At 35.9% G+C, this 21,804-nt stretch overlaps 1 long non-coding RNA gene across 1 annotated transcript; it reads right to left on the bottom strand.

The window, feature by feature from the left end:
• Positions 1 to 5,009: 5,009 nt before the first annotated feature.
• Positions 5,010 to 21,213, bottom strand: LOC141364185 (uncharacterized). Its single transcript, XR_012369836.1, has 4 exons — positions 20,914 to 21,213; positions 5,427 to 5,451; positions 5,190 to 5,243; positions 5,010 to 5,084 (listed from the first exon to the last, which is right to left on the bottom strand). It is a non-coding gene; the product is annotated as an uncharacterized lncRNA (long non-coding RNA).
• Positions 21,214 to 21,804: the final 591 nt, after the last annotated feature.

Genomic DNA, 21,804 nt, shown 5'->3' with positions numbered 1-21,804 from the left:
ATGGTGTGTTTTCTTGTACATATGTAATGAAATTCATTGTAATAATTTATTAAACGCGCTGCTGTTTTCTACGGTATGGTGCTTTGGCATTGTTCGGTTGAGCTGGTGTTGCAGGGACTGTTACATGTGTGATGTGTGCATTCGACATTGTTGAGGGTTTATAAATTTATGCTGAGTATTTTCTTGTTGTTGACTGGCCTACGCTATGCCCATTTTTGATGTTTTTATAAGATCTTTTGTCCCCACCACTTTTCAACACAAACTGACGCCCCTGTTGTGTAGCATTACCATGTCAGTGTATTGATTCATTGTCCCTTAATGGTTTGCAAGAGACATTTAATATATTTATAATTACTATTAAATAAAGTAAGCGTATTTAACCAAGACGTAGGCTATTTAATAAACTGAGCGTATTCATCTGTCAATACGAAACGCGACTTTGGCCATTCTAATTAATGATCGGAAGAACGCGTATCGATCAAAGTTACTGTAATATATGCACGCATGTCCATTTAAACTCAATTTTGGTCAAATGTGGATTATATCATGACACTGGCAAGAATATGGTTACATGTAAATATGCCGTACCAAGTATGACAACGCTACATTCAACTGCTTTTGATTTACGGTGTTTTTTCACTTTCTGAAAAGTTACTGTTTTGGACATACATGAGTTTCATCAGGCAGCGACGATATAATCATACTGTGTATTCCTTTTATATTGCATATTAAAATTACATAGAAACTGTGTACTTTTACTTTTCTTGGTTAAAGTATGAAAGTACTTTTTACTTAAGTAAAAGTAAAAAAATTACTAGATGTTTAATGTACTTAAATATCAAATATAAACCAAAACCTTGAAATTATGAAATGGGGTAAAAAATTATGATAATATGCTTTGGAATGTATGTTTTCCAAAGAAAAACACTGATACAATCCATGCAGTGTCCGCCTCTGCAAACATCTTGATGATCCCCAAGACTTTTGGGAAAATACTCTGCTGGGCTGGTGAGACAAAAGTTTAACTTTTTGGAAGGTGTGTGTCCCAATACGTCTGGCGTAAAAGTAACACCACATTTAAAAAAAAGAACATAATACCAACAGTAAAATATGGTGGTGGTAGTATGATGGTCTGGGGCTGTTTTGCGGCTTCACGACCTAGAAGACTTGCTGTGATAAATGAAAACATGAATTTTGCTGAAGGACAAAGTTCGGCCATCTGTTTGTGACCTCAAGCTGAAGCAACTTGGGTTCTGCAGCAAGACAATAATCCAAAACAAACCAGCAAGTCCACCTCTGAATGGCTGAAGAAAAACAAAATAAAGACTTTGGAGTGGCCTAGTCAAAGGCCTGATTGAGATGCTGTGGCATGACCTTAAAAAAGTGGTTCATGCCTGAAAACCCTCTAATGTGGCTGAATTACAACAGTTCTGCAAAGATGAGTGGGCCAAAAATCCTCTACAATACTGTACCAGACTCATTGCAAGTTATCGCAAAAGCTTGATTCAAGTTAATGCGGCTAAGGGGGGCCCAACAAGTTATTAGGTTTAAGGGGCAAGCACTTTTTCACACAGGGCCATGTGTGTTTGGATTTTGTTTTCCCTTCATAATAAAAAACATTAAAACCATTATTACAACACTGCATGTTGTTTTTACTTGTGTTATCTTTAACAATTTGTTTCATAATCTGAAACATTAAAGTGTGACAAACATGCAAAAAGATAAAAAATCAGGAAGTTGGCCAACACTTTCATGTAAGTCCTGCTTGAGTGCTCCTCGATGAGAGCTGGGCCTGTATGTATAAAACATCTCAGAAATGCTCTCAAGAATAGTCTTAAGCTATGACTTAAGTGTCAAAAAATTCTTAGTAAGGAGTAGGACCAGTCTGAGATTAGGAGACATTTATAAAGAAGCTGAAAGCAACTTTCAGTAAAGTGTAAGACTCATTCTTAAGTGCTGACTTAAGTGCCACAAACTGAGGACTACAATGATTTCAACCTAAAATGGCTGCCCTTAACCTCGGAATCAGCCAATAGAAAGCCGGCAGTGTTATACAGTCACAGCAGCATGTGACACCATACATGTATGGATCATGAAGACATTCAAATTATATTAGTATTTAAATATTTTAATTTGCTTCACAAAATGTTTAACAATATTACAAATAAGTACATGCATTTATTTTACACGATTTTGCATTATTTTGGTTAAGTTTCAACATGTTAATGAAATATACAAACGTAATGCTATTTAAAAAATGAAGATGATGAATCACATCATTTTGATTTCACTCACAAGCTGTTTCTAAAAAAGACTTAAGTTTGCAAACACTTGGATAAAAAAATACTTTGATGATCAAGCCCAAACAAGATGATCAAGTTAAGTTGGATTTCTCCACTTAAACACAATTGTAATTTTTCCCATCTTTGTCACTTTTACCTTTGGCTTGCTCACTGCTAACATTGCTAACATTATGTTTTGGGTCAGGGTTGTATACTCTATTAATATAACTTTACATGTAATGGTGTCACTGCAATCTTGTAGATACTTCACATTTTTTATTGTAGATTTTATTTACATTTTATGGTATTTTATTTACCTATCATAAAATGTAAAATGTAAAAGCGGCTCTACTTAAAAACTACCTTCAATTGTTAACACCTAATATTTAAACATTTTAAACTTTAATTATTTCACTCAAACTGAGAAATTTAAGTTGAAAAAACATTACATCTTTAGGCATTATCAATAATTTCATCCAACTTTTTACAGTGTATATAATTCAAATGTATATACATTTAAGTATATACCATTGCTGTCTTAATAACCCCATAAAATTATTGGTACTGAGCAAGCACTTGTTTCACTAATATTCATACTGTATATTATATAGTGTAATATAATATACATTGTTTAAAAAACCCTATTCTCTTCATATTTCATGTTATATTAATTCCTATGTTGTCTATATACTACTAACATGTATTTATTGTACATTTTCTGGTCTGCAACAACAATACTTATTTTCAAAAGTGCTATAGAAATACATTTGAATTAAAGTAATTCTAACACATTCTTTGTTGTAAAGTGCATGATCTCCGCCTCTCTGCTGCCCTCTTGTTACTCTTAACTAGGTTAAGAGACCTCTCCAGCTCTCTTAAATAATTTAGGAGCTGAGACCTAGGGGCCTATACCATGAAGCTGGTTTAGTTGGTTAGCCAGCTTTGTTTAGGATTAGTTTGTGCAAATCCTGGGTTTTGGGTACCATGAAAATAGCTTTTACCAACAAGGCCTGCACATTGGCTTGGTTTTGTCAACCTGAAACTAATCCTGTAACCCTGAGTTTGTTTAACCATTTTCATGGTACGGGCCCCTAGTCTTAACACTTAGGAGGCTTTATAAATCAAACTTATTCTTAAGTCTAGGAATAAGAGTAAAATTACGTCATTCTTAGAATTTGAACACACTTAAGACAAAAATTTTCCTCTAAGCGGCTTTATACATACGGGCCCTGGTTCTCTATTATTGTCAAGCCTTTGTACCTTTGAGCTATAAGATACATTTTTATCAATGCAAATTTCATCCAAATTTAATATTAAAACAATAATAATTGGTTTATTATTTTAAGCAAAATGTTTGTCAAATGCATTGTACACATTTATATTTAATGATAATGTTGCACAACACTCAACACTGCACAACAACACTTACTTGTAGAAGTTGATGTTTGAGAGTCAGTTGAAGAAATGGTTGTTGTTGGGATGGTCTCTGTTGTAACTGCTATAAACAGAAACACTCAATTTTCAGCATGTTATCTGAAATTCTATGTCAACTTTATAAATGTCTCAATGCTAACATAATGGAAATTTAACAATTCTTAGTGATAGATGATTGTGTGATACTGAAAAAAACAACATTTGTGGACTCTGAAAGACATTGTAATGAATGGTAGGATACCATTCATCCTCCCACCAGGTGACACCCTCTCCCCCAACCGGACATTGGACACTCCCTCTGCTTTCACTTCCTGTTCTTTCTGTATAAAACCATGCCATCTACTCTTTCACATTGCGAAGTACTGTCAGTTGTAACCTGCACTACCAAGCCTTGCCATTGTTTCATGTTTATTGTTCCTGTTCCTTGTTTGCCTGTTATTTGGATTACGTATATTAGATCACCCATTTGTCTTGTTTGCCTGGCTTATTAATAAACTTTTGCATATGGATTCTACCATTAATCTCAGCACATTACAGACATACTGTATGTTACAATGAATGCAATGCTTTGTATACAATGACAATTAACTGTAATCTGCATAATGATTAATCAAAATGTCTTTTTGTGTTCAAAAAACTCATAGGTGAGTAAATAATGACAGATAAATAATGTCATTTTTGGGTGAACTATCCCTTAACAAAATAATACTTATCTATAAGTTTATATAATTGTTCTTAAACCACAACACTCACTTGAAGACGTTGATGTTTGAGAATCAGTTGAAGAAATGGTTGTTGTTGTGATGGTCTCTGTTGTAGGTGCAACTGCTATAAAACAGAAACACTCAATTCTTTCAGCATGTTTTCTGAAATTGTATGTCAACTTTATAAATTTATAAGTTTATATAATTGTTCTTAAACAACAACACTCACTTGTAGAAGTTGATGTTTGAGAGTCAGTTGAAGAAATGATTGTTGTTGTGATGGTCTCTTTTGTAGGTGCAACTGCTATAAAACAGAAACACTCAATTCTTTCAGCATGTTTTCTGAAATTGTATGTCAACTTTATAAATTTATAAGTTTATATAATTGTTCTTAAACAACAACACTCACTTGTAGAAGTTGATGTTTGAGAATCAGTTGAAGAAATGGTTGTTGTTGTGATGGTCTCTGTTGTAGGTGCAACTGCTATAAAACAGAAACACTCAATTTTTTCAGCATGTTTTCTGAAATTGTATGTCAACTTTATAAATTTATAAGTTTATATAATTGTTCTTAAACAACAACACTCACTTGTAGAAGTTGATGTTTGAGAATCAGTTGAAGAAATGGTTGTTGTTGTGATGGTCTCTGTTGTAGGTGCAACTGCTATAAAACAGAAACACTCAATTTTTTCAGCATGTTTTCTGAAATTGTATGTCAACTTTATAAATTTATAAGTTTATATAATTGTTCTTAAACAACAACACTCACTTGTAGAAGTTGATGTTTGAGAATCAGTTGAAGAAATGGTTGTGTGAGTGGTCGCTGTGTTATAAAACAAAAATACTAAATTCTCAGAATATGATTAAATCTTCATATAATATTTTTATTAAAATTAACATAATTCACTGTATGTAACAATTCTTAGTGGTTGTTTTTGTAGTGATTCTAGTGGTTGTTTTCTTTATGATTGTTAATAGATTTTGTTTGATACATGATAGTACTCACCTTTTGTTTCCTGTGCATTCAGTCCCTGTAAGAGAAATTATAGAGGTTGTAATTAGTTAACGCATAGAAACTCAAAGATAAAGAAACATAGATAAATTTAAAGCTATTTCACTTTCACACAATAAACACCTGCTTTTTCAGGTGTCTGTGGATTATATGACTGCACTGTATCCTTAAACAGTATATTCTACTCATTGAAAACTTAATTAACTAATGCACTTAAATTTTTAAGTTTAATCAACTTGAATTAACAAGTCGTTTCAACTTTCTTGAATAGTGAGGGGTTGATATAAATTAAAAAATAAAATTGAATGGACTTTTAACTAGTCAAAAAAGTTTTAATGTTATTTAAACTTAAGCATTTAAGTGCAACATGGATTTTTTTTACAGTGTGACTTAAAAATGTTAAAGATCACTTCCAAATGACGCCATTTCAATACCACAGTCTCATTTTAACAAACACTGCTTTAACACATCTTTAAAGCAAACAATTGCCGTTTGTGATGAGTTTCATAATGGACTGATATATCAGCCTGTAATAATTAGTGTTGTCGGCACACACATACAGAAACGTTTGGAGATGGAATCATCAACATAAAATTACTTTAATGTCTCGGGTAAAACAATACATTAAACATAAACAGCAAACTTCTACAGATAAATAGATTTTACAGTAAAATCTATTTTTACATATTAATGGTAACAAAATACATCTTTACTACACAACAACTCCTACTGTAACACACAAACTGAAAATATTTTTTAGAAATGCTTTACTGTGAATCCATGATTTACTACACATATAAACTGGTCAGAAATCTGCACGGATCCGCTGCAAACATGGCTGCCGAGTGGCACGACTTCCTTAATGGAATTTTGGTTGCTGGCACAAAACAAACAGGCACATATTTTTATTGCTATAATGGAGTCTCGTGTTTTTATATTGAGCTAATTATATTTTCTATCGCCTGTCATACCACTAAACCTTGACCCTTTGGTTTCGACTAAAAAAATAAAAGCAAACTTATTAACTTCATTAGTAAGTAAGCCCTGATAAAAATATATATATATACAATAAATAATACCAATGTAAAATTATGAAACTATTACTGTTAATCCTGACAGCAATTACTGACTTTTTTAAGACTTGGCAATGCACATGCATGATTGGAAAACAGTATGTATTGTAAATTATTGTTTTTGGTTACTCTGTCTGACTTGCTTTTCTAAAAGTGTAGAAATGTTTTATGTGCTCTGGCTGTATTTAACATGGTCACCACTAGGGGGAGACATTGATTAAGTCGAGATGCTGTATTGAAACTGATACAGACAACCATAATAATCTAAACTGCTTTACTAAGTAGGGAAAGATGGAGCCTATCCCATAATCCTGAGCAGAAACTAGAACTGATGACTTGGTTAAACCTATAACAAGACATTGAGGGTAGACTTTTACAGATCTTTTTATCAAAACAACCAAGTTTACAGACTACAGCAAAAGATCATGACCTTTACTGTCACCGTAGATCAGTATACATTGCAGAACATGATTTGCTTCTATTGTATGTTGTGAATGTTTAAGTAGTGATCAAAATAGCTACAAATGCACTTTTATGAAACGAGTTGTGTTTAGGGGGAAGTATGCACCTGCTGCATAAAAAGACAAGGAAGCTTATTGTATGTATATATTTTTTTAAGTTTTGAATACAAACACAGACTCTCTGCTCCGAAAAAAGCTAGGTGAAACATTAATACCAGTGAGAGGAAAAAGTTCACAACTTCCTCATAATGAACAGAGAAACATTCAAACTCTACAAGGAAAAGTTAAATCAAACATTTACTGTACTGTTTAATATAAAACCTGGTTACTCTGATTCTAATCATACACGCCTCTCTTAAATATTCTCACAAAACCCCCTTATGATGATGCCAAACATGCACGGAGAATATTTTAGATTTTATTAATATTTCAGTATTTTTTGCTATTGGAGTAGCCATTGTGACAGCAGTGTGACAAGATATTTCAAGCACCATAGCAGTGTGACAAGATATTTCAAGCACCATTTTTTTAGGTTACTTTATTTTATTAGTAGTTTTAAGTTTACATTTTTATTTTAAAAGTGTCTGATAAAGTTGGTCTTTGTGATCTGATGATCCCAGTGTGTCATTCCCATGTAAAATAATATAACTTTTAGTAGGCTTTTGGTAAATATCATGTTTATTTCATGTTAAGAATTGGTTGTGCAAAATGCATGATTTTCTTAGAAAATTGCTGACTTTATTTGATGTTAAATTGTGAGATTCCTCTGTTGGTTTCCTCCTCTGATAAGATTTAAAAATAAAACAATGGCAAACAATGCATTTAATATTATTTTATTAATATATTATTACAACTAAGCATTCATTTAAAGCCAAATATATGATTTAAAATTTTAACATTTGTGTCAGGCAAGGCTTGGGCACTCAAGTGTCAGAAAGAGCTGCACCCAAGGCCCAAATTTCCTGTCATGTCTCTCTCCGGGGACGTGACTTTACTCTCTTACACTTTACAATGAAGTTTCCAAATACTGTAGTCCAACCTGCCCAACAGCCAGCAAAGGTCACATTTTACCAGTTTTAATTTTTTTTAGTCCAGATGCTCATCCTTTTTCCCCTTTCAGAAAATGACATTTTTGAAGGCTGCTTATTGTCAGCTTTAGCAGCATTATGCTTTTCAGGAAGTGTATGCATTTAACATTACTGAAAATGCAAATATTGTTTATCTAAATAATAAACGTCCTGTTCTGCATAGGTTTTACTATTGAAACATCTTTATCTGAAATTTTAAATGTTTTCTAGCATTTAACCATATAAAATAAAAAAATCAACTTTAAAAAAGGAACACTACAAAAACATAATTTTAAGGTAAAAGATTTCAGCTTTACAAATATAAAATTACTTTTAGGCCGTATGGAATACTTACAGGGAGACCAGCTCAATATTTTTCAATAAAGTTAATTCCCCTTGAAAAAAGGCCACAATGGTCCCGTACACACTGCATATTAATTTGGTTGTCAGTTCACATTTTAATGATTAATCCTGTTCTGTACACACACAATTCAGTAATTTACGGGACTGACAACCGCATTCTACAACCGAATTAACTCCCGCAAAATGCAGGTAGTGACAACTGCAAACTCTGCATAGTGTGTGGGTTACATAACTGAACTGAACAACTAGTAGTTAATAAAGTGTTTAAATGTGCATCATGGACATGACAGGTCTCTCTTCTGAAAAAATAAATGCCCAGAAGTGGAAAAAGTCTTCTGTATGCGAGGTGCAGAAAATGAGAGAGGCACGAGCGTTTGCTGACTAGTGTTGCCAGATCTTGCATGAGAAAAACAGCGAACAAGAAAAATCCAATAATAAACCGAAATAAATTCAAATGCAAAATATTGGGGCCGATACGTTCACACTTTATTAACACCAAATCACTTGATCGCTTCATGAGCCAAAACAGTATGTACGTACAAAAAAGACGAGGACCTTGCAACACTGCAAGACAGCCCGCTCAAAAATGCGTACAATACACAACGCCAATATTCAATTTTCAATTCCGGTTCTCTGGTCGGTTTTTATACTCGATTCTCGATTCAACTTAATGAATATAGATTTAATACAAATACTATATTAATAAAAAGAACAGTGAACAGCAGTTTACAAGTGGGTAATGAATAAAAAGAAATGAAAAGCCACAACGCTATCGTCATCGTCTTGCTTGTGAAATCTAAAATGCTTCCATACTTCTGACTTTTTATGTGAAGGTGGCATAAACGTCGATGAAGCACCTGAAACTGACATTTTAAGCACTGAATGAATGAATGACAGGCTCGCCTCTCGCTCCTTGGTAACATCGTGCAAGGCAAAAAAGAGAGTGACATCAAGTGTAGAAGACTAGTAATTAAATTAACGTTAATCTTACGTTCAACGTTGCGGAAATAAATATGAAAGAAAAAAATCGATTCTGCTCTTTAAGAATCGATTTTGAATCAACCACATTAAAAAAACGATTAATCGAAAAATTGATTTTTTTTTACCCAGCCCTAGCCAATACGGAGGTTTACTGCAAAACATAACACTATTAAATTATTTTGGTCAAAGCTGTGAGTGATAAGTGCGAGAAGGCAGAACGTTGCTGCCTTTTGGCTGGAGTATCGCTTTAAGATAATCCAATTAAACGGCACAAAAGACAATGGATTGTTATCAGTACTTCTGCCAACAATGACTAATTATTATTCAAGTGTCCACAAATGTAACAGGTGACCAAACATTAATCACAGGCTGCATTCTGTTTAAACTAGGCCACTTTGAAGGTTAGGACAAAAAATGCATAATCAGCCACTATATAACACAACAATCACAAAGAGATATTTCCTTATAAAATGCTTAAAGAAACAATTTTACCTTTTTGACTTCATAACTTCTATCTTTATAACCTCTATAATATCTACTCACAAAACTTGTTGACAAAAAAGTCTAACATGTGAACTTCCCTCCATCCTTCCCTTAATTGTTTAATATAGGTTCACAGTAATTCTGGTTCATGAATCTGATTGGACGAGGCACTTCAAAAGCCTAAGCCATCAGTGATCAAGGCAATGGAGGCTTGAATGCATCTTCTGAATCCATAACATAACAAAAGTACTGTAGCTGCACACACAAAACATAAAATGTGCCTTTATGTGAATCAGTACATTGTTCTATACCAATGGTCTCCAACGTGGTGCCTGCACAGAGTCTTTGAGGTGCCCGCCAAAGCAGATTCTATTAATAGTCTCAATTGTAATATTTATTTCTTACATATTTTTTATAGCTTTGCTTTGTTTACATATGTTAACATTTTAAACAATACTAAAACATATCAACACGTAAAATCAAATCAAAAGTAAAACAAAAAAAAGTTTTGAGTAGACTATATCAAAAAGTAGCCCTCCAGATTGTTTTATCCATTGTGGTAGCCCTTGCTCACAAAAAAGTTGGAGACCACTTTTTGACCCCCACTTCCTACTTTTTCATAGCTACAATACAGATTAGGTTGTCTTGAACAATAGCGATGTCTGCCATACAGGTACTGTACATTAAGATGTATTCATTAAATATGGGTACTGCTAGTGTTAAAATATAGATACATGGACTTGAGTGCACTGATGGAAACTGGTTGATCAGATATTATTGTATGCATAAATATGTATACGTGTACTGACATATGATAAGGTTCGGAAAAATGTTTAAAGCACGCACACAGACACAAATTTCCATGTTATCTGAAAGCTGTTAATGTTTTTGCACAGCAAGCATGCAAAGCAAGCATGCAAATATGTCTTTCCTATGAATCAAAACATACAGTAGTGGCCAAAATTATTAATGGTTGTTCCGAGAATAACAAATATCAGATGTCGTACAGTTTGTATTAACTTTTAAGTTTCACACGCCTTTTTAAGATGTTAAATACTTTGGTGTCCCCAGAGAACGTATGTGAAGTTTTAGCTCAAATACTATATAGATAATTTATTATATGTTAAAATTGTCACTTTCTACTGTAAGTGTGAGCAAAAATGTGCTGTTTTCGGGTGTGTCCTTTTCAATGTAAATGCCGATCGCCATTAATGGTGGTTTGTTTAAAATTGAAACTCAATTCTGCTGTCAATTATTTTCTGTCTTTCTGTCTCTGCACTAAATGGCAATACCATACTGCAGATTAGGGGGGGTTATTATAATATGATCCCCTTCTGACATCACAAAGGGGAGGCAAATTTCAATGACCTTTTTTTACAAGCTTACAGAGAATGGTTTACCAAAACTAAGTTACTTTGTTGCTCTTTTTCACATTTACTATGTTGGTAGAAGCACTTGGGACCCAATTATAGCACTTAAAGGATAACTCCGGTATTCAACACTTTGAGTCTCATTTCTGGTTTGTTTTGGATGAACTACAGTGATGGACACAGAAATTTTGACAATGGGTCGTGTCTTGAGTTTTTGACTCGTTTAGAAGCGTCTCTTGACTGCTTCAGAATGGAAGTCAATGGCCATGCACAAACATGTCATTAAAACAACACTTAACGTTCATTTTCAAACTGTGCTACTCACCGAGTGGTCCGCGGTGTTCGTTGATGATTAAAAACAAGTTGTGTAGCGAAATACAGTTTCTGTCGTGTTTTATTTGGCATTTTGTAAAATTCCATTGACTTCTCTGGAAGACTCATTGCTCGCTGATATATCACTCCGCCGCCGCCGGAAAAGGAAAAGGGACTGTTTACATGTGGTTGATGTTTTTTCGCTCGGTTTCTCTCAGAATAAATTTTTCCCATATTTGTAGGGCTGGACCAGAATATTCGAATATTCGTTCCGTATTTCAGTTTTGGGATTCGAATATATATATAAATATTTTACAGCGTTAATGCAGAGCTTTTGCCAAGCAGGAAGTGCGCTTCACGCTCCCGCTCTATAGGTGGCGCAGACAGACCAACATCCATAGCCAACAGCCACCAAACGCACACCAGTGGAAGAGATCGCCTCAAACGGAAAACGCGCTTCCTGCTTTGACATTCACGCTAATAATGTTGTAAATAACATTCAGTTTCTTGCAAAAACTGATTGATTTGCTTCACAAGACGTCAATATGTCACACGGAGTTATGTGGGATTACTGTTGTATTGGATATATATGCTTTAGCTCTTAAAGTGTGCGGATCGGTTGACTTGCATGACGGAGCACTAGGGTTTCTGCAAAATATCTTCTTTATTGTTCTGCCGATGAAAAAAAACATATTGGATGGTGTAAGTGTTATAAATAAACTTGATTTTGAAAGTATGCTACCGTTTTATTACAGTTTGTTGGACTATGTTCATTCATGCTTCAGACTCAAATATAGAGCGGAAGTATATACGCGGTTGTGAGGTATCTGAAAAAATAGTTCCACTATAGCAAATAACACGGATTGAAATCATACATTGCGCCAATATATTTGTTTTTAATCATCAACGAACACCATGAACCACTCGGTGAGTAGTACAGTTTTGAAAATGAACGTTAAGTGTTGTTTTAATGACATTTCGTGCATGGCCATTGACTTCCATTCTGAAGCAGTCAAGAGACGCTTCTAAATGAGTCGAAAAGTCAAGACACGACCTATTGTCAAAATTTCTGTGTCCATCACTGTAGTTCATCCAAAACAAACCAGAAATGAGACTCAAAGTGTTAAATACCGGAATTATCCTTTAAACACGGAAAAGTCCGATTTTTATGATATGCCCCCTTTAATTTTTGGTATGTCCACATTTTGCAACAATTACAGCAGCACATCTCACTGGCGTAGTGTCAATGTATTTCCATCAGTAATGTTATCCCAAGCCAAAGGCTTTCCTTTGATTGTACAATTGCATTTTCCAACACGCCCCAAATTTGACTGATGGGGTTGAGGTCTGGACTTTAAGGTGCGGACGGTACGGAAATTGACCTAGATCTCCTATTCAATGGCTTCAATAAAGCAAAATAACGACTTTGTAGATAGAACTGTGGCCATGTTGAGCATTACTCAGTCTTGTTATATCAAATATCTTTGGCCCTATTCAAACACAACAACTGCAGATTACCTTTGGTCTGCATTTACTGTTCTTTGATACTGGCATTATAATAGCAACTTTTTGTCAACTATAAGAGATCTATAACATGAAGCAAATTCAATGCTGTTATTGTGACAGAGTTTCTTCCTACATTTGGAATGCTCAGTAATTAAATTCATGAACTTCTAGATTGACAATCTTACAACCATTCTGAACTTAACCCCAATGACCAGCACTTGAAGCCTGAAAGCAAGACGACTTCCTGTGGCTGACTGAAAGGGGTGGCTGAAGTCTTTGACTTGTGAGAATAACAGGAAAAGGGCGATGTAGACTTCTTATAGCTGGACTTTCCAGCATCATGCATGTTACAACAATTCAACTGACCTGAGTCTCAGCTTAACCTTTGTGCATTGTTCAAATTTACGCCTTTCGTGTTTTTCGTGGATGAAGACATCCACCAAATTAAACGCTGTAAAAATGTATTTTTTTTTTGCATAAATCTGTTGATAAACCTCAGTGCTAGGGGTGGGCGATAAATCGAGATTCTCATTCGGGATTAGTAGTAAATTGCCATGACCTGCTTAGATGGAGCGGCATTTACTACACAAGAGCCGTATTTCACCAAGAAGCTTGGCAAAATCGCATACATTATCGGAGGCGATTTGTCCACGATTATGAACGCGATTTTGCCTAGCTTCTCAGTGAAATGCGGCTCTGTGTAGTAAATCCCGCTCCATTTGAAAGCAGGTGATGGAGATTTACCAATCACAAAACCGTCTTAACTGAAGAATCTCAGGCGATTTATCGCCAACCCCTACTCAGTACTGATCAAAACTACCAAATGTTTAGGGCTGGAAGGTTGCAGTGTATACAATTTGAAACGATGGCGACTTCAGCTCTGGGTGATATTGACAATAAGGCATTATACAGTAGTATGGATCGACCAATATGGATTTTTCAGTGCCGATACCGATTTTTGTTTCATCCGCTTTAGCCGATGACCGATACAGGCTGCCAATATTTGGAGCCGATATATATTTAACAAATAGCAAAAACAGGTGAGGGTGCTATGGACCCATCTTTCGACGTTGTCATGGAAAGGTTGGTTGTTTTTAGTCACATGACCTGCAATCGCTTGCGGCATCCAGCACTCTGTCTGTAAATAATGCCGGAAAAATGGCGAATTCGGCAGCCACGTATCGGCCGATGCCGATACACCTAAAACTTGCAAATATCGTCCGGCCGATATATCGGTCTATCACTATACAGTAGACCATTTTATTGTTGATGTGGCAGCATATGCGCGAGCATCTTAGCAACGGAAGTATGACACGTTACAACCACTGGGGTACAACACCACTTCCATTCCCAAAATGCGCGGGCAGGCTATTTGATCGCGTGCGTTCTAAAAGAATCTATACCAAACAGCCAGAATGCGATCAAAAGTGTGGGAATACTTTAAGCAGAAACCAAATAAAATGTTGCTCTGCACACTGTGTTATACTGAAATGGCATACCACAGCAGCACAACATCTATGCATGAACATTTCAAAAGAAAACATCCTGGGGCTCTCTGACCTCAAAATGACGAAACGGCCGCGTAATGCTATGTACACACCAAACGCGGGGCATCGCGTTACTTGCTCTAGATTACTTGCAGGATTTAACTTCGTGTCATGCGAATTTTTCGCACGGGTTTAATATTTTCAACTTGGGTGAAGACGCGTTTGAGGCGAATAGCTCATTTTCGTGGCAAACGCTCCACCCATATCACGTTATTCGCATCGTCCTACGCGAGGACGCATCTTATCGCGTCTTTGCATTGACTTTGTTTGTACTACTCACGCAAATCGTTGAACTCACGTCTGGTGTATACCCACAGTTTTTATGCACTATTTATTTTAGGCTGAGTTTATGTTGGACTAAAAAAAAAATATGGATCTGATACATTTTTACAGGCATTTAATTTAGTGGATGTTTTCATCCACGAACAACACGAATAGGTAGAGTTTTTAAAAAAATTCTAAGCATTTGTCAATATAAGATTTGTCCCCAAAAATGATTCTATTTGCTGAAACACAGAGAAAGTTGTGTCCAAATTAAGACTCCCCTAGTGGATGAAAACATACCCAACAACACATAAAGGTTAAATTGAGCTGAATTATGTTTTGAGGTTCATTAGCAGAACCAGGTAAAGAACCTCTGAACTTGTACCTTTAGATTTTTTAATTTTTTTTTTATTCAGAATGCCCGACAGACTTTACTAGACGTCATTGCAGGAACTGTTGACTTCAAAGATTATTGAACTTTGTTCCTTCAATAGAAACTGGTTTCATTGTTAATGATACACTGGCCAAGGGTCTGAATCATATTTCAGCAGTCCTAATAAACAATTCATGCCTTAATTACAATATAAATGCACAAAACTGGAAAATAAGAGTTTTAACTTTTACATGCTGTTGTCAAAATGATTCATCTAATCCCCATCTGGACAAAATGTGTAGCTTTAATTTACTGTTAAGTTGTCTGCCAAATATTGTGTAGACCCCCCCCCCCCCCACTAAACCTTTCTAACAAAACCAGCATTCACTTTTTTTTATCAATTTCAGCTACAGTAGCTTGTTGGATCAGACCACACGGGCCAGCCTTTGTTCCCCACGGGCATCAATAAGGCTTGGCCGCCCATGACCCTGTCGCCGGTTTACCGCTTTTCCTTCCTTAAACCAGTTTTGATAACCACTGCAGACTGGGAACACCCCATAAGAGCTGCAGTTTTGGAGATGCTCGTCAAGCCATCACAATTGGCCCTTGTCAAAGTCGCTCAGATCCTTATGCTTGCACATTTTTCCTCCTTCTAACACATCAACTACACTTGTCCTCAAAGTTGATGTTTTGGAAGCAAGAAAAAATGGGTATATATATAAAGAATATTGACTAATATTGACAACCGGCAAGACGGGGTTTACATGGTTGATTGCAGGTAAATTTGTTGTCCAAAGCCATTATCTTTTTCAAATGGTTTTATTTTTAAAAAATTACTTTGGTACACATTGTCAAATAAAAATGTCTTTCATAGCTGACATGTATGATTTCCTGCTGTCTAAATTAGTCAGTGTCAATACTGTTACTCCACCTTGCTAACAGAGTTTGACAGTAACAGAATTGACACTGACCAATTGGGAGGCACTGTGCCTCAGTGGGTAGCAATGTGGCCTCACAGCAAGAAGGTCCTGGTTTGAGCACCGGCTAGATCAGATGGCCGTTCTGTGTGGAGTTTGCACGTTTTCTCTTTTCTCCCACAGGCCAAAAACATGCAGGTTAAGCCTGGTACACACCGTAAAGATAATCTGACTGATTTGGGGCCTATTTTCCTGCTTACCACAATCCTATAAAGTCCTGATTGTCTTTGTGGTTGAATCGATTATCTTATCAGATTTTCCTGTGGTGCGAGTGTGTGAATCTGCATGGAAGCACATCTGAGGTGCTCTGATCCAAAATTCGAGGACTAACCATAGACTGTAAAAAAAAGATGGGCGACACGACATTGCTTCCTTACATTGTAATGAATTGAATGAAAAGAAGGAATCGTACGTGAAGCCCAGAGGTGGAGCCGGGTATCAAACTTCCGCTCAAATGCTCGCGTGCCAAATTCAACCACGCCCTTGAACATCTCATATGACTGGCTTGCTAAAATAAGGTAAGTTAAATAAAACTAATTTTGTCGATGTGTTGAATAACACAGAAATCGAAAATACATAGTTAGTTATACACTCACCTAAATGATTATTAGGAACACCTGTTCGATTTCTCATTAATGCAATTATCTAATCAACCAATCACATTGCAGTTGCTTCAATGCATTTAGGGGTGTGGTCCTGGTCAAGACAATCTCCTGAACTCCAAACTGAATGTCAGAATGGGAAAGAAAGGTGATTTATGCAATTTTGAGAATGGCATGGTTGTTGGTGCCAGACGGGCCGGTCTGAGTATTTCACAATCTGCTCAGTTACTGGGATTTTCACGCACAACCATTTCTAGGGTTTACAAAGAATGGTGTGAAAAGGTAAAAACATCCAGTATGCGGCAGTCCTGTGGGCGAAAATGCCTTGTTGATGCTAGAGGTCAGATGAGAACGAGCCGACTGATTCAAGCTTATAGAAGAGCAACTTTGACTGAAATAACCATTTGTTACAACTGAGGTATGCAGCAAAGCATTTGTGAAGCCACAACACGCACAACCTTGAGGCGGATGGGCTACAACAGTAGAAGACCCCACCGGGTATCACTCATCTCCACTACAAATAGGAAAAAGAGGCTACAATTTGCACGAGCTCACCAAAATTGGACAGTTGAAGACTGAAAAAAATTATTTCTGTTGAGACATTCAGATGGTAGAGTCAGAATTTGGCGTAAACAGAATGAGAACATGGATCCATCATGCCTTGTTACCACTGTGCAGGCTGGTGGTGGTGGTGTAATGGTGTGGGGGATGTTTTCTTGGCACACTTTAGGCCCTTTAGAACCAATTGGGCATCGTTTAAATGCCACGTCCTACCTGAGCATTGTTTCTGACCGTGTCCATCCCTTTATGACCACCATGTACCCATCCTCTGATGACTACTTCCAGCAGGATAATGCACCATGTCACAAAGCTTGAATCATTTCAAATTGCTTTCTTGAACATGACAATGAGTTCACTGTACTAAAATGGCCCCCACAGTCACCAGATCTCAACCCAATAGAGCATCTTTGGGATGTGGTGGAACGGGAGCTTCGTGCCCTGGATGTGCATCCCACAAATCCCCATCAACTGCAAGATGCTATCCTATCAATATGGGCCAACATTTCTAAAGAATGCTTTCAGCACCTTGTTGAATCAATGCCACGTAGAATTTAAGCTTTCGCACATGGCAAGTCTATTACGGTATATATATCCACGACATAATATGCAACCGATTAGAAAATAATTTAATTAAAATTGAAGCTAAAGCCTATAGGTCCCAGCGCAAGCAGCTGCCTTATACGCTGACCATTCAAATGGGAAAAACCACACAAATTGAAGAACAGCTTTGTTTATGCACAGCACGGTAAGTGAAATTTGAAAATAATCTAATAGTTATAAATCAAACAGCTTATCCATAAGTCTTGTGGAATAAACAAGACATTAGCATGACCACTTTGCAATGATAACATTCTTCCACTTATAGAACTAACCCTGGGAGAGCCGCAATTGCATTGGGGTACTCAGGGGTAGGCCGTCTATTAACAAAATGTTAAAATATTTATAAGTATGTTAGTCAGCCTCCGTCTTGCCTTATTTAACGTTCAAATATATGCATTATGACCAAAGAACCGTCATTATCTCCAAGCAATGATGTGCTGACTTAGCTAGCTACAATAGCTAACATTAAAGGCAGGGTGCATGATCTCTGAAAGCCAATGGTGACATTTGAAATCACTTAAACAATCACACCCCTACCCCAATAGGATTTGGACCTTGATAGACCCGCCCCACACATACGCAAACCAGGCAACGATGTTGGTTAGTAGACACGCCCCTTACTGCTGATTGCTACAAGTGTGTTTTGGTAGTCGTCCCGACTCCCTTTTCCAAAGCATTTTTTTTTCAGAAATCGTGCACACCAGCTTTAAGCCAATGTAGGTGTTTTTATTAATCCTGTCGACATTGTGAATGAGGTTTTCCAGACTGCTTGATCCACATCCGGCATTTCTCCCCTTGGGTTTTTAGTTTCGGGAAGGAAAAAATATTCCACCACGTCCAAACTTTTAGGAAACCGGGTATCTGATTTTTCTGCCGTGGCTTAGCGAAGGATCAATTGGGACAACAGGGAATCATGATTTTCAGCATATAAACATTTTTATTGTTATAATATCTTGTGATCCATGACAGTGAGTATCAAATAATAAAAATATAAACATTTTAAAAAAACAATAGACACAAGATCCACACTTCCAACTTCAATGTTATTGTAATGTGAACGCTGAGAGAGATGCAACTTTGATCTGGTAGTTTGTAGCCAATATGTGATAGCATATACTGTACAGTACAGTACGTGACATAAAGACATCATAGCACATTTTGCATAAGCCAGATCAACCAAGGCTCTGTAGATAAATGCAGTGCGGCATAATATGCAAAGAGGGACAGTTTACTGTAAATAAAGACATTTTCTTAATTGAACCTAACATTTGTATCCATATTTAAAAGAGTTTTGTTTTTGCTTTGTCCACTGAGTTTGTTTCAGTTCATTTAATTTGTATTTACAATCTTATTACATTTTTAGAGGCATGAAGGCAGATGCGAGAAGCGCTTTAGGACACACTTAATAGGGAGCATAATAATATTTAGTTTGAGATATAAACCGAGAGCGCCTTTCTGTTAACTAATCCTATATCTAGAAATGCAATTAAAAGGCGTAAAAGGTGAAGAAAAAACTCACTCCAGCAGCTTTTTTTCTAACTCGACCAATCCCATTCCCCATGCGCACACACGCATAAAATTGTGGGACAGGGCGATGAAGGTATCTCAGGAGTCAGGAAGTAAACCTAACATTGGATTCGGACATACCTTGATGCATTCCTGCCTTGGAATGCTGCCTCAGAAGGCAGCAATTCAAAGCTTTCGGATGCAGCCTATGGGGTGGTTTCCTGGTCAGGGATTAGACTAGTCCTAGACTAAAATAAATATAAGAGCTGTCTAAACTGAAAAAAACTTGCACTGACATATCTTAAAATACGTCAGTGCCCTTTGTTTTGCCTCAAAATGCACACAAGTAATGTTTTAGTAATGCATGTTTGTTAAAACTAGTTATATTTCTTAATTAAACTAAGGCCTAGTCCTGGTTTAAGATAATATCTGTCTGGGAAACCGCTCCTATAAGAGTACATTATTTGAAGAGTTTAGTTCCAAAACAAGATAACTTTTTTTTAATTTGTCAAAAGTCTTGTTTTTTGATTGTGCATTCCAAATAATATCAATCCTTTATAACTAAAAAATACAGCAAAGTAGCACAATTTTTGCGTTTTTTATAGCTGGTGTCAAAGTAATATTTAGTGAATTACATTAATACAAAATTATTTGCTGCCTTAAATTAATAACAACAGAACTGGTTCACAGTTTGTACCAGTACGTAATTTCAATTTACCATTTTACATTTTTTTTATGTTTTTACATTAACTCAACTCATAAAAATAAGTTTAGCAATTATATAGTTTACAGCAACTCACCGTTGGTCAAAATTTAAAAACGTAAATTAAAATAAAACCCGTAAAGCCTATTCAATTGTACTTAAAACATTTAAGGCCACAAAATATTTTTTAAAGTGTATCATACATACACTGTCAAAAGTGAAAGTTGCATCTACTTAAAATGTTTTTAGCTTTTTCCACTTTTTTTTAGTATTCGGGATTGATGTTTTTATTTTTTGTTAATCCAACTTTAACTTTTACAGTGTACAGTACATTTAACTTCTTTAACATTTGACAAGTATTTAATTTAAAATAGTGTATCTATTTAGTTAGTATTTATTAAAATAAATGTATATTAATATTAATTCAGTATTAAGTGTGGGTCCAAATGTTTTCATTATAAAACCAATAATTAAAACGCTTTCAGAGATCGTTTTCAAACATGCAAAAAAATCATCCCAGTCCACCCCTTTAACCGGTGTTGTATTGCATTGGGAATAAACCAACCAAGGTAGACAACATAAGGATGCTAAAAGCAACAGGACGCTGTGGGTATCATCATCATCAAGTGCGCTTGTCAGTGCGCTTCAGTTTGTGTCAAATATTTAAATGAATACATAATCATATACAGATATAAACTACCTGTATATAATCTGCATAAATACTGTACTTACCTGAAGAATGACACAAAACAGAAGCGCCGTGCCTTTACATGCCGTTAGATACGAAAGAAATCCCATTTTATATGTCCAGATCAGCGATGTTCAAATCGTGTCTTCATAACGATAAATGTCACTTTGAACTCCTTAAACTTCACTGTTTCAGTGATGTGAGACGTCCGAGTTGTTGTCCAGTGGTGTTACATGTAGCGCTGTTAATGTGAACATTGTTAAAAGTTCCGCCTTTGGGTCCATCAGCTGCGTTACCAAACTCATCGCTTTACGCATCGCGTCACGCATCACTAATGACCGCTATTTCGCCCCCCTCTATCTAAACAGGAAGTTAATGTCTGTCTATTTTAAATATGCCACTAGATCAGCTTCGTCACACTTTGTTTTACATGGTCATTTCCATATAAATATAAATATCCCTATATGTTTTCCATGTGGATAGTTTCGTATGACTTTGTGAGTGAAGTGAATATTAATATTTTAGGCTAAGAGTTTGTCTGATAGATTTATAGTCACAAATGCCTTGCATTACAAACTTTTAAAAACTGACAAATATTTTAAACATCTCAATATAGCTGGTGCATCATGTCAGTCTGCTGTACATGAATATGTAATGTACTTGAAACTTCCTCCTTATTGTCACTGTTCCACAGAATTTACACTTAAAACTTCCGTCTTTAGTGTTGGTCAAAGTGACCCGTTCTGATGAAGATTTCCATAACTCCTACACAAAGTGCATAAAAGCACCAATGCCCCAAAATATCCTGTTTTAAATATTTCAAGACTGTAAAAATAAAACATAAATATATTGAAGCTCATGAGAGCACACAAAAGGATATCTAAGGGTTTCACCATAGTGTACCAGTCAAGGAACCCTTCATTGATTATTTCATA

This window comes from Misgurnus anguillicaudatus, chromosome 6 (assembly GCF_027580225.2).
Source record: "Misgurnus anguillicaudatus chromosome 6, ASM2758022v2, whole genome shotgun sequence".
Taxonomy (NCBI): Eukaryota; Metazoa; Chordata; class Actinopteri; order Cypriniformes; family Cobitidae; genus Misgurnus; species Misgurnus anguillicaudatus.
Note: the sequence above shows the minus strand (reverse complement) of the source record. Positions and strands in the feature narration are given on the sequence as shown.